The sequence below is a fragment of the Carlito syrichta genome, unplaced genomic scaffold (assembly GCF_000164805.1).
Source record: "Carlito syrichta isolate Samal-C Ts95f unplaced genomic scaffold, Tarsius_syrichta-2.0.1 Scaffold315373, whole genome shotgun sequence".
Lineage (NCBI taxonomy): Eukaryota > Metazoa > Chordata > Mammalia > Primates > Tarsiidae > Carlito > Carlito syrichta.
Genome location: NW_007259469.1, coordinates 113,180 through 140,186, shown reverse-complemented (window position 1 = coordinate 140,186; position 27,007 = coordinate 113,180). Strand labels below are relative to the sequence as shown.

Here is a 27,007-nt window from a genome sequence, read left to right as displayed (position 1 = left end):
AGTTTGATGAGGTCCCACTTGTCTATCTTATCTCTTATGGCAGTAGGCACTTTTGAGCTTTTGATCAGGAATTCATTGCCAGTTCCAATTTCCATAAGAGTGTCTCCCACATTTTCTAAGATTCTTATAGTTTGAGGTTTTACATTTAGGTCTTTGAATCATTTAGAGTTGATTTTTGTGTATGGTGATAGGTAGGAGTCCTGTTTCATTCTTCTGCATGTGGTCAGCCAATTTCCCAGCACCATTTTCGGAATAGGTTCTCCTCTACCCAGTGGTTGTTGTTGGAGGCTTAGTTGAAGATGAGTTGGTTGAGAAATTGAGGTTTTCCTTCCGGAATTTCCATCCTGTTCCATTGGTCCATATGCCTGCTCTTGTACCAATATGAGGTTGTTTTGATTACTGTAGCCTTATAGTAAAGTTTGAAGTCTGGAAGTGTGATACCTCCTGCTTTGTTTCTTTTGCTAAGGATTGTTTTGGCTATTTGTGATTGTTTATGTTTCCATATGAATTTCTGTATTGTCATTTCCAGGTTGAGAAGAATGATATTGGTAATTTAATGGGTATTACATTGAATCTCTAGATTGCCTTTGGTAGGATGGACATCTTAACAGTGCTGATCCTTCCTATCCATGAGCATGGAATATTTTTCCATTTGTTTATATCCTCTTGGATTTCTTTGAGCAGTGTTTTGTAGTTCTCATTGTAAAGGTCTTTCACTTCTCTGGTTAGGAAGATACCAAGGTATTTCATTTTTTGGGTGGCTATTGTGAATGGGATTGTGCTTTTTATTTGGTTCTCTGCCTGCTTGTTGTTGGTGTATAAGAATGCAACTGTCTTTTGCACATTTATTTTGTACACCGAAACTTTGCCAAAGTCCCTTATCAGTGCAAGCAGGTTTTTGACAGATTCTCTTGGATTTTCGAGGAATAGGATCATATCAACAAAGAGGGATAATTTGACTTCCTCTTTTCCTATATGGATACCCCTGATATCCTTCTCTTGTCTAATTGCTGTATCTAGGACTTCCCGCAAACACCTAGGTATAGAAGGAACATACCTCAAAATAGTAAGTGCCATCTACAATAAACCCACAGCCAGCATATTACTAAGAGGTCAGAAACTGGAAACATTTCCCTTGAAAACTGGAACAAAACAAGGCTGCCCACTCTCACCCCTCTTGTTCAAAAAATTTTTTCTTGAGTGTTTTCTTAAAAATTGAATATCTAGAAATAACATTGGACTCTATAATACTGAAGCCTGAGATCAAATCCTAGCTTACCCAGTCTTGCTGAGTACCCTCCTACATGTCATCTAAACCTTTCTGGGTTCAAATAGCCATCTTTCTAAAATGAAGGGATTGACTTTGATGACAGATTCAATAGAAGCCCAGCACTCACCATCATGCAATATACCCATGTAACAAATCTGCACATGTATCCTTTGAACATAAAATACAATTTTAAAAAATAAAATAAATGAAGGGGTTGGACTAGGTGATTTCTATGGAATCTCCAAATTCGAAAATTTTTTGATAATATATGATTTTCCATAAGATTAATAGTGTCAGGGAGGTAAAACTCTTAAGCAAATATAAATCAGTAATATCATTTCAGGAGAAACTGATGGGAACATTAAACTTATGTAAAACCCTCAAGATATGGCCACTGCCTCCCTTTCCAGCCTTACAAAGTATTTTTCAGCAACATCTCTTTATGCTCCTGGTACCTTCCAAGTTCATTCCTGCCTTTAGGTCTGTTGTATCTTCTCTGAAAGATTTCTTGCAGTTTTTCAAATGGCTGGCTCCTATGAGACAGTTCAGGTTTTGGTTTAAATGATACCTCTACCAACAGATCTTATGTGACAATCCTCTCCAAAATAACACCTCCAGTCCCTAGCTGTCTTTATAAAATGTCCCGTTACATTTTCTTATGGATAATTATCGCTATTTTGTTAATTAGTTGTTTGTCTTATGCTCCTAGAATAAAAGCTTCATAGGGCAAACATTTTGTCTGCCTTGTTTATCATTATATCTCCTAGAATAATGTCTGGCATGTAGGAAGCATTCAGTCAATGTTTGTTAATGAACAAATGAGTAAGTGAATAAATACATGCATGCTAAGAGAAAACATACGTTTTAACTTTTAGAAGAATGAAGGAATTATAAAATCATCTCCATTTCATTTTTTTTTCAGGGTCAGATAAAAGCAGAATAGAAACTTGGCTTTGTGAGCTACATTTCACAATTAGAGAAGATAATAACCCAAATGTGAGCCAAGAGTAGCATTAGCTTTTGCTGTGGGCTGGGTTTTTTTTCTGTGAGACATCAATAAGATTGCATGGTGATCAATACCAAGATCATGTTCTATCTAATTGAGCTAACAGGCTTAAATTACTCAGCTTTTAATATTTGGAAACAAGCAAGTATCAAAATAATTCCATTGATTTCCAAAGAATTAAAAATCACAATGCTTAATAAAAAAAAGTCATCAAATAACTCTATGAAAATTTAATTAGTATGGAAAGGTTACATTAAGAATGAGTCATAGATGTTTAAAGAAAACACTTTTTTTTTTTTTTTTGAGTTGGTGTCTCACTCCAGAGTGAGACTCCAACTCAAAAAGAAAAGAAAAGAAAGTAGGCATTTTCCCCCTATGAAAACAAATTGCAAACAGGAACCAAGATGCAAATCTTGCAATCATATTAAAAACAAAGAAATACCTACAATGTTTCACTGACACTGCTGCCATGGCCTGGCCTGCATGCCAGTACACCCCTGTGGACAACTTTCCCACCATGGAGGACATGAACAAATACAGCAACAGAAGAATTCGTAGAGGGATCCAAGATCAATGTGAGCAAGAATTAGCAGGATGATGGTGAGATGCTTATTAGAGATTTCAACTGGAATATAAGCAAGCAAGATCTGACTGAATACTTGTCTCGCTTTGAGGAAGTTGTAGCCTACACAATTAGTGACCTAGTCACTGGGAGATTAAGAGGATTTGGATTTGTGCTTTTCCAAGATGCCTCTAGTGTTGATAAGATTTTGGAACTGAAAGAACACAAACTAGATGGCAGACTGATAGGCCCCAAAAGGACCAAAGCTTTAAGAACCCACCAAGTTTTTGTGAGTAGATTTAGCCCAGATACTTCTGAAGACCAAATTAAAGAATATTTTGGAGCCTTTGGAGAGATTGAAAATATTGAGCTTCTCATGGATATAAAAACAAATTTTAAAAAAGAGAATTTTGTTTTATCACATATACAGATGAACAGCCAGTAAATAAATTATTAGAAAGCCGATATCATCAAATTGGTTCTAGGAAGTATGATATCAAAGTTGCACAGTCCAGAGAGGTACACAGGCAGCAACAGCAATAATAAAAAGGAGGAAGAAGAACTGCAGCTGGTAGATGAGGTAGTACTAGGGGTCGTGGCCAAGGTGAGGGCTAAAACTAGAACCAAGGATGATTTAATAATTATGATGAACAAAAACATGGAAATTACAATAGTGCCTATGGTGGTGATCAACACTGTAGAGGTTATGACAGATACGGTTATACTGGTTTTAACTACAGGAACTATGGATGTGGTCAGGGACATGCAGACTGCAGTGGTCAACCAAGCACTTGGCACTACGTCTTGAGGGATGGCAATCAACAAAACTATCACCAGCCATATTAAAGGGAGCATTGGAGAAAACAGTAAGAGATGCTAAAGTAACCCCTCTTCCTTGACAGCACTGAAGACTGGTCTTCCCTTGATCTAAGATGATTGTTTTACTTTTTATACTTTCTGGTGTACAAAACACAACTGTGTCCAACTGCACATAGCTGCCAATTCGTTTATTCTGTTTTTACTTTGTCCTCTGCCATCTGTGCTATATGACTCAATGTGGATTTGTGTTTATACATATTTTATTTGTATGATTTCATGTTAATCTTAAGTAAATGCTAATTCCTTATGTGATTGTTTTTCTGCATCAGGTACTACATTGCTCTGTAGAAGATGTAATTTTAAATAAGCAATAATTAAGGCACAGTTTATTTTGGAGGGAGTATTGGTCCATAGGGAAAAAGCGTGTCCTTTATAAACAGCCAGGCACAGTGTCACCCTTTCCCCAATTTGTAGATATATTCTGTGCTCTTAAGGCTTCATCTGCACATTAACTGAGGTTTCCACCACACCTTAGAACAATGTTCCTTTACCCTCAGTATATCTGAAGACATTGTCATGAGATGAAGTCAGAGTGTTGTGATTAGTGGAAGCTTTCTAGTAGACCATGTGTCTTCTGGATTGTAACACAAAGCTGTTAGTAGCTCTTTTTGCTTTATTCCTAACTCTGGAAAGCCATTTGTGAACTGCTAATTACTTCCTTGACTTCAGATTTAATCTGTGGTCTGCTAGAAAAAGTTTTAACTAATCATAGCACCATGGCTTTAGTTCTTTTGACAAAAATCCAGATAAATACAGAAAAGAGCTGTGGTAGAAGCTACATTTATTAGATTAAAGTTGAAATCATGGCAGAATAATTTAGTTGTATTCTGTTGGTGTTATCTCACAGTCACCACAAGACTTAACAAAATATTTTCATTTTGAGCATTTGGAGGAAACTATATTACAATTAACTATTAACACCATATGAGCTTAGAAAACATCATGACAGTAAATCTCATCTTTAATGCAGTTAGTGTATGAACTGAGTAGTTAAGCATTTCTATATTGGGACATAGAAAAGAATAGTGGAAATGGTATCTTAAGTCTTAGGTTTGTTAATGTTGATTCAAGTGTAACTGAGTCATGCCATTACAGCAGTTCTTCCTGAAGCATTGAAAAGAAACAGTTTCATATTTAGACCTGAGTAAATACAAGCTTTGAATTGTGTATTCAGTGTTGTTAGTTGAATTTAGGTAAGTTTATCTCCGTGTTAGCTATTGGGATTGACCTACATGTTCACATGCAGAGTAGTTATTTCACACAACTAATGTGAGTTTTTTATGCTGATGAACCTGCTTTATTTTATTTATTTATTTATTTATTTTAAATTTTGTGCCTACAACTATCTTTGTTCCAGTGATGTTTGTACTTGCTGGGCTATCAAATTACAATGCTCTTGGCCTTTTTTATTCCCGTTTTGCAACTTAACCTTAGACCTAGACTAAGTACCAATGCTGGTTATTGTAAAGGATTCTGTTTATACTTTTAACATGCAGCTTCAGGAATGGAGGAAAGTTCATTTTAAGTTGTGTTGTCAGTAGGTACCACGTCTAGGGTAGTGATTCCTATGAGTTCAGATTTATGATTGGGTGACAAGTTGACATTGAAATTGTCTTTTTCCTTGATCAAAAATAAATAATAATAAGGGCTTTCTAAACAAACAAAAATAATGATAACAAAAATAAATAAATAATTGACATCACAATGATAGTTTACCTAAAATTAAATTTTGTCTATGCTGCCAGGTGTGGTGACTCAAGCCTGTAATCCCAGTACTTTGGGTGGTCGAGGCAAGAGGATTGCCTGAGCCCATGGGTTCGAGACCAGCCTGGGCAACATGGTGAGACCTCATGTCTACAATAAATCAAAAAATGAGCTGGACATGGTAGCATACACCCATAGTTCTGGCTACTTGGAAGGCTGAGGCAGAAGGATTGCCAGAGCCCACCTACACTCCAGTCTGGGTGACAGTGTGAGACTCTAACTAACTAACTAACTAACTAAATAAATAAATAAATAAATAAATGAAACAAAAAATGGTCTATGCTATTATACTGAATAAAATATAAGCCTCTTTGTTTGTTTGTTTTTGAGGCAAGTTCTTACTCTATCACCTAGGCTAAAGTGCCGAGGCACAATTATAGCTCACTGAAGCTTCAAGCTCCTAGGCTCAAGCGATCCTTTTGCCTCAGCCTCCTGAATACCTTGGACTACAGGTGTGTGCCACCACACCAGCTAATTTCTTTATCTTTTTAATAGAGACAAAATCTAACTATGTTGCCCCAGCTGGTCTTGAACTCCAGGACTAAAGCAATTCTCCCACCTTAGCCTCCCAAAGTGCTGGGATAACAGGTGTGAGCCACTGTACCTGACCACAAACCTTATTTTTAAAAGGTCATAAATAAACTGTCATTCAGAATAAATGTAATGGTGATGCACATTAGGCAACAATTCATAAAGTGGTTAATAAATTTTCATTAGTATCTATTATGTTCAAGATTCCATACAAATAAAAAGGCAATCATTGAGTCATTCATTCATTTATCCATTCAGAAAATATTTATGTAGTGCTAATGTTGAGTGCATGGATCTTATTTTTACTGGGGGGACAAAGTGGCAGTGGCAGTCAATTTTGTGCAATTATACACAAAGCATGTATTTAAAGTGAAAGAAAGGCTTTCTTGAAGAGGTGACATGGGATAAAATCTATAGATTAAATAGGAGTTAACCTGGAGAAGCATGTGATTTGAAGGTGGAAAAAGACATTTCAAGTAAACAGAATTGCATGTGCTAAGACCTATGGCAAGAAGAAAGGGGACATTTTCCAAGAACTGAAAGAAGCCAGTATGGCTGAGAACAAAGTTAGGGGCATTGTGGTGAAAGAAGAAGCAGGAAAGGTAGGCAACAGCCAAAACATGTAGAATCTTTTATTAGGCCTAAAAGATTTTAGTCTTTTTAGTCTTTTTCTGATTTTAGTCTTTTTCCTAAAATCAGTAAGAATCTATTGAGGAGATTTAAGGAAGGGGCTAACATGCTCAGATCTGCATTTTGGAAGGTCACTTTAGCCTGGGGTATTGAGAAAAGATTTGGGTAGAGGATTAGAGGAGATATATAGAGGACATTTAGGAGAATGGTACAGTAGATCAGATGAAAGGTGATTTTAGCTTGGACTAATTCAGTGATAATGGTGAGAAATAAATGGGGTCAAAAGATTTAAGAGGTAAAACTACAGGACTTGCTGATGGAGAGATTAAATAAGGAGGCAGGGTCAGGGATTGCAGGGAAATAGAGAAAGGAATCTGTCCAAGATCTCTCCCTCATTTTTTTCCAACACAACGAGATGGGGTAGAGGTATAATTCACTGAAATGTGAGACATTGGAAGAGGGCCAGATTTGGGGGCAGGTACAGGAAAGGTGAGAAGATCATGATTTCATTAGCTTGACTCTAAGTTGCCTTACAGACATTCAAGCAAGCAGGAGGGTTTGCAGTATATAAGAGAGGGTTAGGTTGGAAATAGAAATGTGAAGGTCCTCAGTGACCTCTAATGCTATAGATGAGATTTCCCAGGGAGAGAGTATGATATAAAAATAAAAGAGTATCTAGAACTAAGTCTTGAAAAATTCCAAGATATAATGCTCAGGTAAAGGATAATGAGCTTTAAAAAGGAGACTTGAAATGGCAAGAGAGAAACGAGAAAAGTCAGATTAGTACAGTATTCCAGAACCCAATGAAAGAGAATCTTTAAAGAAAGAAGGAGCCAACAACAATACATAAGCACACACACAATGTAAATTGTTAAAAAGTTGGTCTAAGACATGAAGGTAGTAACAACAATATTAAAAATAAAAACTAGACTTCTGCTTCAGGCCATGATTGATTGACCAGGCTTACCTTTACACTGTAACAACTAGAAAATTGGACAAAATATATGAAATCCTTGTTTTCACAAACTGGAGAACCAACAGAACATGTCTGTGTTCATTGAAGAAAAAGAAACAAGGTATGTGAAACCCATAATTGCCATGGCTTTGTGCCTAGAGGTGTATTTTAGGCCATCCAACAAGGAAGAAGTTCTCAAGCATTAGCAGGCTCAAGGAATCAGAGATTAGCAGTCCAGGAAGTTAAGGTATCTGGAAGTTGTGAAGTAGTGTTCCAAAAAATAAGGAATTATGCAGAAAATTGGTTCCATAAATCTGCATATGGTTCTTCTTGAGTTTTTGCCGAATACTGAGAGGTGTGTGCATAGATGAAAATATTATAAATCCCACAAAAATTGAACAGGTAGATGAAAGCTAAGCAGTTGAGTTCACATATGGATGAAGATGTTTGGCTTTTTACTAGCTAGATCAGAAAGTCTTTGTTAATCACCTCAGTCATTCAGTAGAGACTTCAGAAGCTTATGCTTTAGCAGAACGGTTAAAACTTGTTAAAAGTTACTCATCATTCATTCCATCAAAGCTTAAAAACAGTCCTTAACCTAATCACAGGTCTTAGCTGCTTCCAGAACAAGACCCAACACTGATTTTTAAAAAGACAGCAAAATCCAAGCATTCAACACATGACATTCACAGTATTTTGCATCCACTCAAAAAAGCACTGGCAACACCAAGAATCAGAAAATAGTTGACTAACAAACATGATAAAAATCCATCATCAGTAACTGATACAATTATACAGTTAGATAGAAGAAGTAAGAGCTGGTGTTCTAAAATCAGTAGGGTGACTATAGTTAACATTAATTGAGGATGGTTCAAAATAGCTAGAAGAAAATAATTCAAGTGTTCCTAGCATAAAGAAAAGACAAATATGCAAGATGATAAATGTCCCAATTACCCTGATTTGATTATATGAATGTATCAAATTATCACATGTACCCTCAAAATATGTGTATCTATTTTGTATCAATTTTAAAAAGCAAAAAAAAGACCCCACCAATAGAAAAATTACAAAAATGTTAAAAATAATAGGACTCATCTTAAAGAACTTGAAAACAGATCTAATAAATGCTGTAAGTATGCTGAAGGACTTAAAAGAAAACATAAACATAATTAGAAAAGAAAGTGATAAAGAAAAATGAAATTTCTAGATACTAAAAAATATAATATGTAAAATGAAAATTTCATTGATAGAATTAATAGTAGATTACATACTGTAGGAGAAAAAAAATCAATGAACTTGAAGACATAACAATAGAAATTATACAAAATGAAATACAGAAAGAAAAAAGGCAAAAAAAAATTAACAAAACCTCAATGATTTGTACCAAGAAGACTAATATACATATAAGTGGAGTGCTAGAAAAAAATGCATGTGGGGGAGAAAAAACATTTTAAGAAATAAAAGTCAAAATGTTTCCCAATCTGAAAAAAGATAAAATCACAAATTCAAGAATCCTAACACATCACAAGCCTAGAATTACAACCTTTAATAAAATCACACAGTCATATATTAATCAAACTGCAGTAAAAAACATAGAAAAAAATCTTGAAAAAGCACAGGTAAGAATGAGCACAGATTTCTTGTCAGAAACAACACAAGTCAAAAGAAAATGACATAACATTTTCTTATAAAGTGATTTTAAAAAGTGTTAAAGAAATTTTGAAATTTATAATTCTACTCACTCAGTGAAAACATCTGTCAAGTATGAAGGCAAAATAAAAAAGTTTTCAGAAAAACAAAGCTAAGAGATTTTAGTTGTACCACAAGAATTGTTAAAGAAAGATTTGACCATAAAAATTGTTAAAGAAAGTGCTTTAAGTAGAAATTAAAAATATATAGTGGTGTTTACAGCATATGTAGATGAAAAAGAAATGATAACAATGGCAAATAACAGGAGAAAAGACATGAAAATATTGTGTGATAAGGGTTATGCATAATAAACTGATAATCTATAATTATAGATAGTGATGAGCAAAACTTTAAATTCTAGAGGAACCACTAAAATTACAATGAATAATCTCATAGTAGAGATAAAATAGAAAAAAAGATACTCAATTCCAAGGAGGAAAAAAAAATCAAGAAAATAAACAGGGCCAGACTTGGTGGCTCAGTCTGTAATCCCACACTGTGGGAGGCCGAGGTGAGTGAATTGCCTGAGCCCACGGGTTCGAGACCCACCTGGGCAACTTGGTGAGACCTCATCTCTACAATAAATTAAAAAAAAAAAAAAATTAACCGGGGGCATGGTAGTGCATGCCTGTAGTTCCAGCTACTTGGAAGGCTGTGGTGGAAGGATTGCCGGAGCCCAGCAGGTCGAGGCTGCAGTGGCCAAGAGCGGCCACAGTGGCCAAGAGCGGCCACTGCACTCCAGTCTGGGTGAGAGAGTAAGACACCAACTCAAAAAAGAGAAAAGAAATAAAATAAATAGAGAACAGATGATGCAAATTAAAAAAAACCCCAGCAAAACAGTAGGCTTAAATCCAAACATACTGATAAACCCATTAAAGGTAAATGATATAAATACTTTAATTAAAAGGCAGAGATTGTCAAATTGAATAAAAACAAGATCAACAATATGCTATATACAAAAACCCTACTTTAAGGATAAACATGAATATAGGTTTAAAAATACCACTTCAAATATAAACACGGGGGAAAGAGAAAAGGGGTGAGGCTTCAGAAACTACCTACAGGGCACAACGTTCACTATCTGGGGAATGGTTTACCTGAAACCAAATCCCCAACACTACACAATACATCCATATAATGAACATGCATGTGTAGCTCTGAATCTAAAATAAAATAAGATATATATATAAATACAAATATAAGTAGAAAATAATGGCAAAACACACACCATGCAAACACTAAACATACTATAAACAACTTTATGCCAGGAAATTCAACAACATAGATGAAATGCACACATTCTTGCATGACATAAATTACCAAAAATGACTCCAGAAGAATAGAAATACCCTTATATCTATTAAATTAATTATGTTAAATTAATATCTATTAAATTAACTACATACTAAATTAATTATGCTAATTTTCTCAAAGAGAAAATTTCAGACCCAGACCAGTCCAATGGCACAGTCTATCAATTTCCTAATAAATAAATAGTATCAATCCTAAATAAATCTTTCAGAAAATAAAGGAGAACAGAACACATTCCAAGTCTTCATGTAATGCTGGCATTACCTTGATACTAATCCCAAAAAAAGAAATTACAAAAAAAGAAAACTGGAGACCAAATTCCTCAAGAACAAAAACACAAAACTTCTTAGCAAATAGCAAGAGAATCCAACAATATATAAATAAAGAATAGCACACTTGACCCAGTGGTATTTACCCCAGAAACACCAAATGTTGGTTTAACATTTAAATAGCAATCAGTTTAATTAAAGCATAAAGCAGGAAAAACACTTTATTATATGAAAAGATGCAGAAGTATTTGATAAAATTTAACATCAACTCATGATTAAAATTTTTACCATACTTTGATACAAAAAACTTGATCTGATAAAAAGCATTTATGAGAAATTTACAATTAACATTATACTGAAAAGATACAATGTTTTTCATTTATAATCAGGAAAAAAGCCAATGTTGTTAACTTCAACAACTTCTAATCAACATTGTGCTGGTATTCTAGCAAGTAAAAATAGGGCAAGAACAATGAAATAAAATACAGAGACTTTGTAAAGAAGAACTAACACTGTCTTTATTCACAGACAATGTATTATACTCATGGAAAATACTACAGAATCAACCAAAAAATAGAAGTTACTGAAATTAGTGTGTGAGTTTAGCAAGATTACAGGATATAAAATCAATATACAAAATTCAGTTGTATTTCTACATGATAGCAATGATCATTGGAAAATAAAATTTAGTATGCCATTTATAATAGTACCAATGCTACAAAATACTTAGGAATACACAAAACAATATACATTCAAGACCCGTACATTAAAAACTGAAAAATGGTCAGGCTCGGTGGCTCAGCCTGTAATCCCAGCACTTTGGGAGGCCGAGGTGAGTGGATTGCCTGAGCCTGGGGGTTTGAGACTAGGCCAGGCAACTTGGCAAGACACCATCTATACAATAAATAAAAAATTAGCCAGGCGTGGTAGTACATGCCTGTAGTTTCGGCTACTTGGAAGGCTGAGGCGGAAGGATCGCTAGAATCCAGCAGATCGATGCTGGAGTAGCCTGAGTGTGCCACTGCATGCCAGCATTGGCAAGACTCCACCTCAAAAAAAACCCTGAAAAATATCCTCAGGAAACATTAAAGATCTAAATAAATGGAGAGATTTCCGTGTTCATGGATCAAAACTTGATGTTGTTAGTTCTTGCCATAGTATATAAACAATCAATGCCAATCTACCTTCCAGCTGGTTTTTTAAAAAATAGAAACTGACAATTTGATTCCAGAGTTTCTACAAAAAAGCAAAAGAGTTAGAAGGCCAATTTTGAAAAAGAAGAATAAAATTGGAGTAATCTTAAGACTTATCATAAAAGATATTATTGTCAAGACATTGTGGTATTGGTGTAAGGATAACCCACATATGCAGTCAGTTGACTTTTAAAAATTATGGTAAATTATATATAACCTAAAATTTACCATTTTTGCCATTTTTAGTATAAAATTCAGTGGCATTAAGTACATCCATACTGTGATGCAACCATCATCACCATCCATCTCCAGAATCTTTTCATCTTCTCAAACTTAAACTCCTTACCCATTAAAAATGAACTCATTTCTTTTACCCTAAGCCCCTGGAAACTACCACTCTACTCTCTATGTCTCTATTAATTTTATTACTCTAGGTGCCTCATATAGGTGGAATCCTACAATATTTGTCTAGCTCATTTTGGTCTCTTTTGTGACTAACTCATTTCTCTCAGCATAATGTCTTCAAAGTTAATCCATGTTGTAGTACATATCAGAATTTTCTTCCTTTTTAAGGATGAATAATATCCTATATGTATATATATCACAATGGAATATTTACCCATTCATCTGTCAATGGACACTTGGTTGCTTTCACTTTTTGGCTATTATGAATAATGCTGCTTCTGAGAGTGTAAAATGGTATAGCTACTTTGAAAAATTGTTCAGCAGTTAAACATAAACAAAATAGGGCCTAGCAATTTTAAGAGAAATAAAATGGACGTCAACAAAAACTTATACATAAATATTAACAGATTACTCATAATAACCAAAACACTGAAACAAGTCAAATGTCCATCAACAGGTAGATGAATAAATAAATAAATACATATACACATATACGATAGTCCACCCTTATCTTCAGGAGATATGTTTGAAGACCTCCAGTGGGATGCCTGAAACCTCAGATAGTACCGAACCCTACACATATTGGTTTTTCTTATATATACGTACCTATGATAAAGTTTAACTTATAAGTTAGGCACCATAAAAGATTAACAAAAATAAATAATAAAATAGATTTATTATAATAACATACTGTAATAAAAGTTATATAAATGTAGTCTGTCTCTCTCAACATATGTCAATATTTTTGGACAGCATCTGACTGCAGGTAACTGAAACCACAGAAGGCAAAACCACAAATGAGGAGACTGCTGTAATGGAATACTACTCAGCAATAAAAAGGAATGAACTAATATTGCAAACATACAATGAACTAGTGTCATGAACACAAAACAATATGGTTGAATCTCAAATCCCTGTGCTGAGTGAAAAAAGGCAGACACAAAAGGTTACATGTTGTATCATTCCATTTATGTGAAAGAATTCTAACCTATAGTGACAAAAAACAGATCAGTAATTTTCTGGGAAGAAGCAGTGAGTTAAATTTTTGAAATGAGGAAAATGACTCTACTAGTGTTAACATGGGCGACCCATTTGTCAGTACTCATCGAACCGTAATCTTAAATTAGAAACATTTTGTTTTATATAAATTATATACCTCAATACAGTAGATTCACCTCTATCCTACATGCAATTTTGAAAGACAGGGAAAATATGAAAAAAGATAAAGATCTACTAGGAAACTGAATTATAGTGCTTATGAGTGCAGACTGGAACCAGATAACCTGGGTTCAAATCCCAGGCCTGCCACTTAGCAGCTGAGTAATTTTGTGCAAGTTAAGTAATGCATCTGTGCCATAATTTGCTTTATAGTGGAAATGGTAATAGTTTGCACATTTCTATTGTTCTTATAGGGACTAAATGAAATTATCTATATGAAGTAGTTAGGTCTGTGTCAGACATATAGTAAATGCTATGCAAGTATTAGCTATTATTGTGCAAATTGAAATAACTACAAATATACTCGACTGCTCATGTCATTTTTATCTGATGGCTGTTTCATAGCCTATTAAAAAGAGTGTGAGCCAGGCACATTGGCACACACCTGTAGTCCCAGCTACTCAGAAGGCTATGGCAAAAGGTTCACATGAGCCCAGGAGTTGAAGTCTATAGTGCACTATGATCATTCCTGTGAATAGCCACTGTACTTCAGTCTGGGCCACATAGCAAACATCCCAAAAGAAAAAAAGAAAGAAAGAAAATGTAGCATCTTGACAATGGGAATTTTTCCCTATATAGGCAATGTGGACAGACCAATGATTCCATAAAAAGAGAGCTTGAAACAGAACCTGAAATACTTATTATAACACTGGGTGAGTGGGTTAGAGTGGAGTCCCATGTTTGGACACACTAGGGAAATTTTCAACAATTCTTTTTCTAGGTCTTTGGAAAAATAAAATTTTCATTTCTAGAGCTGCCAATTCACTAAAGTGAACTTTGAAAACCTAAATGAACAATATACAAGAAACAAAATTAAAAGATTTTCTCAGAACTCATTACTCTAAAAACAACATTTCCTAACTAAATATCACACCAAATATTTAAAAGTAAATCAGAAATATCTAACTAAAAGCTACAAAGTAAGCACAGAATGCAGTTGCCTTATACACTCTGAGAGACCTAATAATTTCTTACATGATCATGCAATATGTGATTTTTTTCCCTTATATTAGTATTTTAAAGAAAAATATGCTGAAGATTTTATATTAAAAGGTCAAATTTTTTGCTATGTGATATATTATGGCTCAGAAATCTTCATTCCTACTCTTGTTGATATATTTCTTTTTCAGCTTCAAACACAATATTTATAGTTTGAAAAAGTATGTTTAGTAATTAGCCTTTTGTCAATATTGTTTAGTATAATCTTTTCTTTCCACCCTAGAAGAGTGCAAGGAAGTGAAATACTCATTAATTTATCCAGATTTAATATCTTCCATGTTCATCAAAAATGCATAATTTTGTAATTTTCTAAATACTATAGAATTTTGGCTTCTTATCAGCAAAAGTATTTTCATGTGCTTTCTTTTTAATGAGACATTTTTGTTATGTTCACTCTATAGAACATTAGGTATAACGGTACTCCTTAATTAAAATGGGTAACTCCCTCCCCTTTAAAAATCTACATACTTTAATACTGAGGTGGGAAGTATTTGCACCCAAATTAGAATGTTGCTATTAGATTTGGCTGCCTTTTTCTTATTACAAAAGACCCGCTAAATTTTAAAAACTTGCTTTGATAGAGAATAGAAAAAGAGCCCTGCTATCAAAAACAAAGACTTGTTAAAGGTAGTATTGAAAATAAATAATTGGCTTTTGTTCATTAGAGGCTAAATCTGTTTTGTGATTTGAAAGAGCTAAGAACAGATTGCTTCCCTTAGACTGTTAGCAAAGAAATGCTTTAGTCAATTAATATTCTTTGCTAAGAACAGTTTTTCCAGTGGTGTTTTTCAAATGGAATAATATATAAATAGGCCTGTCCAAAGGACAGCCCTTGGGCGTTTTTCTTTAATGTCTTAGAGTAAAATAACTATGGCATGCCAGTTCAGAAGCACAGTAGAAAATGAAAAAAATCATGCTTCAAGCAGAAAATTTACCTGGAGAAAAAGATGCCATAGGTAGGCATTCCTTCAAATTAAATGAATGGAACATCACCCACAAATCATGCCAATCTTCTTATCAGACTTTTGTCCAACATTTGTATCTCAGGATGATAGCAGAAAAAGAGTGGGAAGCAGAGAATAGAGTGCTGTTGCAAAAGACCCAGAACTGTAAGGACACACCATTCCACTCACCCAGTGTCATTCCCCTGCTTCAGTTTTATCCTCTCTTCCAGCCTATGCCGAAACTATTACCATTTTATGGAGGTCTGTAGAAATTACTATGTGCCAGACACTATCCTAAGAACTTCACCTATTTTGTCTCGTATAATCCCCACAAGAATGTTTGGGTAACACTGTTGTTCCTGTTTTACAGATGGGGAAACTGAGGTTTGGCTCCAAAACCCATATCCCTAACCTTTCTATTCAACAGCCTTTCGGTGAAGAGAGATGACTCACAGATAATGCCTCCTCAAAAGGCATGGAAGTAGATCTCACATAGTTTGGGATTTTTTGTTGTTTATTTTGTCTTTAGTAAACAGTTGCTCCTTTGTTAAGGTAAGGGTAGGTCCTAGAGTTAGGGAAAGAAAGGCAAGATATAAGCACTGGTAAAGGGAAGAGGTGTATCTAGAACAAAGAAAAAGAGTAAAGATAGGGGAAAAAGTCTATTCAGGAATAGCTTGTGGAAAAATTGAAAACAAAAAGTGGTGGAAATAAACTTAAGGGCTGTAGCAAAATGATAAACATTTTAGGTAAATTTCTTTCAAAGGAAAACAAAATTTAGAGTGAGATCATGTAGTATTTCTTTTTATGCATGAATTAACTTAGGCCAGGGAAATATTTTAGTCTGACTGATCCATTTTACAGATCAGTAAACACAGTGTCAGAGAGATTAAATGCCTTGTCCAAGACATGAGCAAGCAGGTAGGATTGACAAGGCAAGAATCCAGTCAGACCTCCTGACTGAGCTCAGTGCTCTTTCACCAACTATATCAAACAATTTGTCAGTTTTTAAAACACAGAAGTGATAGTCAATAAATTGCAACTCAATTTCAAGAACATAAAATATTATTACAGTGACCCATATTGAAGATTAAATACAAAATACCTCAATCTATCCCTTTCTCTATAGTCAAATAATATTATAGAGTAATGTAGATAAAGTATCGTTTACAAATGCAATAATTCTTGGCATAACTGCATAATTTTTTCCTTCAATGCTTTATCCACATACAATTCTCAAAATTTACATTATTTTAGATTTGGAAAATTTAGTCATATGCATATACATATATGTACATGGCAAACAGTGAAGTGACTAAATCTTATCAATTTCTTCTTTGTAAGGGAGATCAAATGGTTAACTAGAAAGAGACTTACGATGAAAGTTATTTGACCAATTTTAATGCTGGTTTATAATCTCTCTAGTTCTTTTTAGTACTGAAATTCTATAATTTTAGAAAGCAGATAATTGAAAAAAACTGGATTAAAATATTAAATTTGTGTATTTGGCCAGTGAGATTATGATATGCCACATAAAATAAGCCTATTAGAAAATGGTTTCTAGTGGCTTCAAAAAAGGAAGAAGATTTACAAGAAGCTGATAAAGTGCTGATGATTATGCTGTCTATGGGATTTCAAATTATGTTGGCTAATAAAAAAATTTTTACCTACTGCTAACTAATAGAAGGAAATAAAAAGAAAAAGTTGATGTAAAGTAGAAATGAGGAGACCATTTCTCAGATAAACTCTTAGATACCAAAACCCTCTGTGTGTATGTTCAGATATAGACACAGTAACATATTTACATAAAAGATTCAGAAGTTTACATAGTCTATATATTTTTTAAGTTTAAAAGCTAATAATGTTTGTGAGAAATAGAGAAGTACATGAAGCCTCATTTTCATACATGTGAGACAGAAGCAATGGGATAATAAGTGACATTTCCAAGACTAAACAGTAAATCATTGAAGGACTAGGATTTTAAAATCGGGTTTAAATTAACTATAAAAATGCATTAATTCTGTGTGGGTAGTTTTTTTTCCTTTTGTCAAATTCTCCATTTTATAGCAATTTCCTTTGCTTTCCTCCTAATGTGGTTTTGTTATTTATGTCTCATCTTCCCACTATTTGAATGTGTCCAAAGACTACTCTTTTCAACATCACTGGAGACTTTCTCAGTTTGGATCACAGTAATGATCAGTGTCTCTGATAATCAGTGTCTCTGAGATTCAAACGTGACTTATTGGCAGTAAATTATCTATGTGATCTTTAAGACAAGGGAAAAAAACAAAAGAATACGATTAAAATAAGCTCTTTCAAAGACTTACTTCTACTAATTGGGGTAGATAGATGAGAAAACACCAAAAAAAAAAAAAAAAAACAGGAAAAAAACAGAGTTTATCTGAAGATAGTCTACGAAAACTGTGAGGTCTCAATCACACATCTCTGTTACTAAACATTTTTGAGCACATTTTCCCAAATCAGTTATTTAAATTATTTAAGTATAATATTGTGCTGATAATATGCAAACCATAAAAGACAGATATAAAAATTTTTATAAGAAAAAGACACATGATATTAACATATATAGTACTGATAATTTAAATAAATTTTAGGGGTAATTATGTGATGAAAAATATTTCATGACCTTGAAAATTGTGGATAATCCTGAATTGAATCCCACATCTTTATAATTAAAAATTAAAAGAAAGAAAGAAAGAAAGAAAATTATGGGTAAATATCTGGTCATAAAAAGATTCAAACTCTAAGGTCAGTTTATTGCCATATTTGGCTTTAACAAATATAACAGCTAAAATAAGGTACTGTAAAATGTATGAAAGAGTACAAAATTGACTCTATGTAATAAATAAATTAATCAATTAATTAATAATAAATACATAAATAAAATTTCTATCAATTATGCAAAAGCTGTAGTTTAGTCTTTTTCTCTAGTAAATTTCTGGTTTCCCTGATGTCAATCCGTTTACCTTGCACAATTTTTTTATTTAATGTTTAATAAATGGGTTTTAAATCCACTCAAATGCCATTTGGAAGACTTTTAATCACATTAGAAAATTATTTTCAAATTTATTAAATGTTTCTATATGAGAGTTTTAAAAGATGGGCTTATGCCATTTTTAAAAAGTTTTCATTTATAATATCTTTATTGAGATATAATTTATATTGCATAAAAGTATACTTATTATATTATTTTAAATAAATATATTGAGTTTTACACCATCATTACCATTCACTCTTAGGACATTTACATCATCAAAAAACATTCAGTCATAACTACTTGCATTAAATCATCCCATCCTGGTCCAAGACAATTATTGATCTGTTTTCTATCTCTATATTTTCTCCTGTTTTGGAAGTTTCATATAAATAGTATCTTACAACATGAAGTCTTTTGTCTGGCATTTTTCTCTTAATATAATGTTTTAGAGGTTTATCCATGCTATACCACGTATCAGTAGTTCATTATTTTTACAGCTGAATAGTAGTCCATTGTACCATGTTTTGGTTTTTTCAGTCATCAGCTGATGGACATTCTTCCCCCTCAGTCTCCTGAGTAGCTGAAACTACAGGCATATGCCACCATGCCCGTCTGTGTTTATATTGTTAAGAAATTACCAAATGCTTCTCCAAAGTAGGCACACCATTTTATATTACAATCAGCCATTTATGAGGGTTCTAGTTTGTCACATTCTTGTCAGCATGTGGTATTGTCAGCCTTTTGCCTTATACCACTCTAGTGGTAATGTAGTGGTATATTGTGGCTGTAATTTGTATTTCCCTAATGATTAATGATATTGTTCATCTTATTAATTCATATGCTTATTAATCATTTAGATACCAAAAAGGTATATTCTACCAAAAATGCCTATTAAATATTATGTTCATTTTTAATTGAGTTGCTTGTCTTCTTATTTTTGACGTTTAGGTGTTCTTTATAAATTCTAAATACACAGCCTGTAAATCCCGCGCTTTGGGAGGCTGAGGTGAGTGGATTGCCTGAGTCCGCGGGTTCGAGACCCGCCTGGGCAGGCGAGACCTCATCTCTGCAACAAATCAAAAAATTAGCCGGGCATGGTAGCGCACGCCTGTAATTCCGGCTACTCAGAAGGCTGAGGCGGAAGGATCGCCGGAGCCCAGAAGGTCGAGGCTGCGGTGGCCGGGAGCGGCCACTGCACTCCAGTCTGGGCGACAGAGTGAGACTCCAACTCAAAAAAAAAAAAATTCTAAATATAAGCCCTTTATCAGATATACGACCTGGGAAATTTTTTCCTAGTCTGTAATTTGTTTTTTCATTTTCCTACTAGTATTTTTGAAAATAATTTTTTTGTTTTGATCCAATTTATCTTTCTTTCTTTTTTTTTTTAATCTTAGAAGTGTCCCACTCTGTTGCCCAGCCTGGAGTGCAGTGGTGTAATCATAGCTCATCATAGCACATAACCTTGAACTCCTGGGCTCAAGTGACCTGCCCACCTCAGCCTCCTGAGTAGTGGAACTACAGGCACACACAACCATGTACTAATTTTTAAAATTTTTGGTAGAGATGAGGTCTCACTATGTTGCCCACGCTGGTCTCAAACTTCTGGGTTCAAGCAATCCTTTTGCCCCAGACTCCCCAAGTGCTGGGATTATAGGTGTGAGCCACCACAGCCAGCCATCAATTTTTTTCTTTTATATGTCATAATTTTGGTGTCATATCTTAGAAATCTTTGCCAAAAGCAAGGTCACAGAGATTTTCTGTTTCCATCTTATAATTTTAGCTCTTACATGTAGGTCTGTAATGCATATTGAGTTAATTTTTTCTGTATGGTATGAGGTAAGAGTTTAAATTTGTTATTTTGCATGTGGAAATCCAATTATTTCAGCAGCATTTTTTGAGAAAAATTCTAATTTCTGTACCTTCTATTTCAATGATCTAAGTGGCAATCATTATGCCAATATTATATTCTATTATTGCAGCTTTATACTAAGTTTTGAAATTAGTATTGTAATTACTCTTACTTTGCTGTTTTTAAAAAATTGTTTTTAATATTCTTGTTCTTATATATGTTCATTTTAAAATTGGCTTATCAATTTCTACAAAAATGCTTGTTGGGATTTTGATAGGGCTCACATTGAATCTATATATCAAAGTTCTCATATTTTTTTTCTAAAATGTATTCCTGTATAACATATTATTTTTCAAGATATTATGAGTGGAGTTGTTTTCTTAAGTTCATTTTCAAGTCATTTGCAAATTGCTAGTTCCCAGGAAGTAAAATTATAACTGATTTTTACATATTGATCTTGTATTTTGTGACCCTGTTAAATTCATTTATTAAGTTCTGGCAAATATATACATATAAAGTTCTCTATATATAAGTTCTAAATGTAAAAATAAAGGTATAGATATATATATAAAGTTATATATAATACATATGTTCCTTAGGATTGTCTATGTATAAGATCAAGTCATCTGTAAATCAAGATAGCTTTAATTTTTCCTTTTATGCCTTTAAATTATTTTTCTTTTCTTATTACAGGGGCTAGAACCTCCAGGACACAGTTGAACAGAAGAGGTAATAGTGGACATCTGTATTTTATTCACCCATCCAAGTAAAGACCAGCTCTGTGCCTCCTTAGCTTCTCAGATCAGATGTGTTCAAGGTGATACGGCCATATATTTTATTCTCAGACATAAAAGGAAAGCATAAAGTCTTTCACCATTAATATGTCATTAACAGTAGGTTTTTCATAGCTGGACTTTATCATATTGAGAAAGTTCCCTTCTATTGTAAGTTGTATTTGTGCATTTTTATCATGAATAAATGTTAGATCTTGTAAATTGCTTTTTTTGTATCTATTGCTTTCATTTTATCTTATTTTAAAAATTTACTAAGCAGCAGGAAAAAATGTGGCAGTTGCTGAATTCTGGTTCCTGACACAATGAAATACTAGCAGGTGTTGTTGACTTGCTCCCCTGATCCAACCCCAGAGATGCACAGAAGCTGCAACCAGCTGTATGGAAGCCCTGTGATGACAAAGTTAGCTGACCTGGCTTATTAAAAAAAAAACAGTGCCCCAGGGATGTAAAGGGCTAGACACCACAGTTGGAGAATAGGGTGAGGGAGAGCTCGTGTATATGATTTATTTTCTCTCCTATACTGCTCTAATAAGCTTATTTCTACCTCTATGAAGCAGACAAAGAGTCCTGAAGTTAAGAAAATAATGAGGTCATATTTCCTGAGGATTTATTTTAGGAGAACTACAAATCTAGCATTTTACAACAGCAGTATAGTGTGGTGATCATTTGATGTCGCAGTGTTGGCACTCAGTAAAGAACTGCTTTCCAAATGGAGGCTGTTAACTTGCCAGGTGCCCTGCATCTGTCTGACAGCTTTCTTTTGCCTTGGGCTTTACTCAAAGCTGCTAGCTGTATGGGTTCTATCAGGAATTAGAGCATTTCCAATATAGGTCTAGTTATGATAAGTGTTACTTTCATTTTTGAAAAACAGTTTTGCTAGATATAGAATTCTTGATTGACAGGTTTTTTTCTTTCAACACTTTGAATATGTCCTTCTACTACCCTCTATGTTGCTGATGAGAAGTCAGCTGTTAATTTTATTTTTATTTCCTTGTGCAAAATGAGTTGTTATTCTCTTGTGGCCTCAAACTTTTCTTGTTGTCTTTGTCTTTCAGTCTAAGTTATGGCTCTTTTCATATTTGTTCTACTTGAGGTTTACTGACTTTCTTTGTTTTGTAGATTAAGGTTTTTATCGGATTTGGGAAGTTTTAAGACATTGCTTCTTCAAATATTTTTTCTATACTCTTATCCCTTTCTTTCTGGGACTCCCAATATATATAAATAGGTATTTTTTTTATACTTTCCCATAACTCTTTGAAGCTTTGTTCATTTTTCTTCAACCTTTTTTCTTTCTATTCTTTAGACTGGATAGTTTCTATTGGTCTGTGCTCAAGTTCACTTATTCTTTGTTCTACCATCACAAATCTACCATGGAACCCATGTAGTGGATTTTTAAATTGTTGTTATTATGTTATTCAACCCGAAAATTTTGCATTGGGTTCTTTTTCATAATTTCTTTTTCTCTGTTGAAAGTCCCTATTTGTTGAGTCATTTTCCCTTTAAGTTTTAAAACATCCTTATATTAACTATTTTGAATTAGCTATCTACTAAAACCGACAAGTGGGGCCACTCAGAGCATATACTGGCAGCTTATTTTCCTGAATTTTGGTCATACTTTGCTGTTTGTTCACATCTCATAATTTTTGTTAAAAATTTGGCATTTTGGGTAAAACTTTGTAGCAATTTTGGATAACATCTGATTTTCCTCTTCAGAAGTTTTTTAATTGCTAGAACTTAAACTTCAGACTCTGTTTCTCCTGCATTATGTGGCCACTGATGTCGCTAATGAGATTTATTTTTATTTCTTTAGCCTGGTTCCTAAAAAATTAGTGTAAATATATAATAGAAATATGAGTTCTAATATCTTCTTCCCATACTAATGGTGGTAAAATTATTCTACCCTGAAAAAGCAATTATATGCTAATTCTCCCAAAGTTATTCTCTTATCTCCAACTTCAAAGGATAAAAACTAAGAACTGAGAAACACAGGGCTTGACTGGGAGAGGAGGGAGTATAGACAGCACACTAAGTAAAACTCTTTCACCCAACTTAGGTTGACAATATTTGATACTAGATAGGTGAATCATTTTTTGTCCTTTGCTTATTAGAAAAGTTTTAGACTGTTACTCTCACAGTCCAACAAGTCATAACATATCTTTTCTTTTGTTGTAAACTATTTACATAATTCTTAAAATGAAGCCTTATGATTACAAGGAATAGAGTTTCACTAAAGGCAAACCAGGAAAAGAAGAGTGTATGGATGAATTCAGGAAAGAGAAATCTCATTAAACAATTAAAAAAGAAAAGAAGTTTATTTAAGTACAGCTTCATGAGAAGAATAGTGTAGGGGATGAAAAGCACTTTTCCTCTATCCTCCTAGGTTGGGTGATTGGGGACCCCAAATTAAACTAACAAAAGATAGGTTGACAAGAGAAGGGGAAAACAGCAAAAACAGATTTAATTACATGTGCATGCAGGAGTTCACAAAGAAATGTGACTCAAGGAGGCAGTTAGAATTTGGAATTTATATACCACATGCACAAAGGGGATCAAGTGGAGGACAGGCTAGAAAAAGGAGAAGGGGTTTGGGACTTCTTGTAGAGGGTGAAAGGGAAATGTTATGAGAAGGTGACTAGAAAATGTATAGTAAATAAGGGTTGTTTAATAAGGTTTGTTATGTGCGTGAGAGTTCTCTCAGGTAATAAGAGTTATCTCTAGAGTACTTTTCTGATACTAAAGAAGGAGATAACTTTAAAAATGGAAGTTTGTGGCCTGCTTTTAAACAAAAAAGGGAGAGGCAAAGAAAAAATAGCATTTCCTATATCTGCTCTTTCTCAATTGCTTGCAGCTCAAAATAATCCTTAAGCCAAAGTGGCATGTTTTGGTCCCTTCAATAGGAACCCAGAAAATATCAGGACAAAGGCAGCTACTCTCTCTGGTTCGCTTGTTGTCGCCATTTCAAATTCCCAGGTGAAGGATCTGAATGGCATCACTACAAGTTAGGGGTGAAGGTCAGTCAATGGATTGGCTACAGAAATCAGGTCTCCACAGGGGCTGATGCCATGCCAGATGCGTCATCATGAGGCATGCAGGTCTGCCTCCTTCAGGGCTGTGGATATAGGTCTAAGAAACATGTCTGTTACACATACCAGATGTTTGATGTCATTCTGATTTTATGAAGTTGTTAAATTCTCATGATCCTGTGGTATTCTCAGAGACAGAGCAATCTAGACATTTCATGTGGGAAAAAAAATTCATGTAACCCTTATTTAATTTGTTTGACAAAGCTGAGCTTCAACTGTTTTCCCTCACACATTTTATAGTTTTAGCCCTAACCATGATAGCTTCATGCCAAAGCATATGCAGCCAGCCCTCCTCACTGGATGCTTCCCTCTAACCTGGTAGAGATAAAATCTGAGGGCTTTCTCTCTTTGGAGACTAAATAGCAAAATCTCTGCTCTATTCTACCATACTTTACCTCATTTTTCCACACTAAACATCACATTCCATCTTCTTCTAACTAGCTCTCAACAATCTGATTCCATTTTTTTCAGTTAGAATCAAATTCTTCCAAGGATTAATGAATATCATTTTTTCTTAATGTGGAAGGCCCTTCAGTAGTCTAAGGCAGTGAGGGACACAGTCATGACCCAGATGTGAATTCTATCCTCTAGGGGTGAAGGTTCACACTCAAATAACTACAACACAAGATGTAGAGCATCAACTATCACAACAATAGAGTAAAACAGAAATCATCCACTCCAGAAAAGTCTTTCCAGGTAATCATAGGGCTAGGCCTCTAAGGGGGAGAGGATTTCCATATTCAGAGATTCGGGCTGGGGGTGGGGCCCACCCAATCCTGAAACCAACAGAGCAGAACTATCATTAAGCCCTAGCAACCCTCCTCAGGCTCAGTTTTTTCGACTGGTCTCTTTCCCTCAATCACCACCTACTTCTGTTTTAGCATTCTTCCTTAAAAGCAAAACCCCAAACTGTCAGTATCAGTGTACTTTTTGGAGCTTTTATTTACACTGCTTTATCCTCCTCCATAGACATCTAAGAATGAGGAGAAACATAGTGTTCCTACTTTCCCCCTACCTCTTCCTTGCTGCTTCTGCTGTTTTTAAAGGAACTTACTACTGACCATTATGAGCTAATATGAACATAACATTGGAAAGTTACAAAGTTTTCATAATCTTAAAAGGTTCAAGTTGACTTCTTTCTGAGCTGGTAATTGAAAAATTCCTTGGCTTTCTTCTGTTTACTTTTGTTTTTTTGAGCTAGACTCACCAAACCTCTTTAGTCTTTCTAACCTTGCCCTAGGCCCCTCAGAAAGCCTAAGCAGACCCTGATCCATACCTACTTCCTAACACTTTTCCTAAGGTAGTATGGCTAACTGTTTACATCTTCGGCTTTTCAAACAGGTCATTTGCATTTCTGTGTTTCCTCAAGCTAGGTGACAACTGTTACCATCCTTCACTGGAAATTTGGAATAGGGTCATTGCAATTTACAAGCAAAGGACTTTTTTTCTTTCTTTCTTTTTTTTTTTTTTTTTTTAATAAGAGAGAACTTAAGTAGTAAAATAAGCTAGGCTTTTAAGGAGAACAGCACAATCTTCAGAATCATTTCAGTAATATTCAAGAGACAAAACATTGGGGGTGAAAAAGCAGAAGCCTCAAAAAATTCCCTTCAGACTGTTTCTTGGTGAAAGGAAAGGAGTAGATGGGAATGAAGGTAGGATAGAAGGAAGGTGGTTTTACAAAAGGTTATATATTTGGAAGGCATAGGAAGAATCTTTGGAGGAGAGGTGCAACACATAATCTTAGAGAGAAATTATAAACAATAGAGCAAAATTCTAGAGGAGAGAGGTTGGCCTTTTTTTAGGAGCACAAGTGGAGTGATGTATAAGCTGAAAAGAGAAATGTAGACACCTCTTCAAAGCCAGGACCTAAGTAGGTAAAAATGTGTGAAAATTAAGACAGGTTTAGAAAAGTTAAGTTGAGGAACTTCATAGTGGATCCTTCAGTCAAGTGTTAAGCAAGATCATTTGTGGAATTGCAGAAAGACCAAGTAAGGTGGGAGCTTGAGGAGAGGAGGACAGGTTTGGGAGAAGTGACCTGGATAATATGGCCAAATATGTGTTCTGGATAATCACCCTTCTAATGAGGAAAAGAATTTAGAAAGTCAGTGAAGATCCAGTCAAATCTGACATCATGAACTTTTAGTGGAATGAAGTGATTTCTTAACTGTATCCAGCAATGCATAGTAGTTCAGGAGCAAGATCAAAAGAAATTTTTCAACTAAATATAAAAATAAAGAAAAAAAATTAATGCTGAATGACAACTTATTTCAGGGGACATTATTCATGGTGGGTTTTAGAAACATTTTAATCATTACAAAATGAAATACACAATATCAAAATACTCATCAAACATGTTCTGAGAAAAATTCAAAAAAGGTTATTGGAGTAAAATAAGCTCCTTTTTTCCCCTTCTTTTCATGCTAGCCTAAGGGGGGAAAAATTCCATTAGACAACTTCTGTTCATTCAGTGTTACTGAAAGTTGAAAAACCCAAATCATTGTATTTTTTCAGTACATTAAAAATGTGTCTTATTTGTAACGATTTGCATTTTACTTGTCTTATTTGTAACAATTTGCATTTTACTTTTTCTTTTCTTTTTTTTTTTTTTTTGAGTTGGAGTCCCACTCTGTCACCCAGACTGGAGTGCAGTGGCCGCTCCTG

At 34.3% G+C, this 27,007-nt stretch overlaps 1 protein-coding gene and 1 pseudogene across 1 annotated transcript in view; one reads left to right on the top strand and one right to left on the bottom strand.

Annotated features, from left to right (window-relative positions):
• The window catches only part of CCDC148 (coiled-coil domain containing 148), a 270,375-nt gene that overhangs the window by 241,782 nt on the left and 1,586 nt on the right, over nt 1–27,007 (bottom strand). The window lies entirely within an intron of this gene.
• LOC103275229 lies at nt 2,770–3,684 on the top strand (annotated as a pseudogene).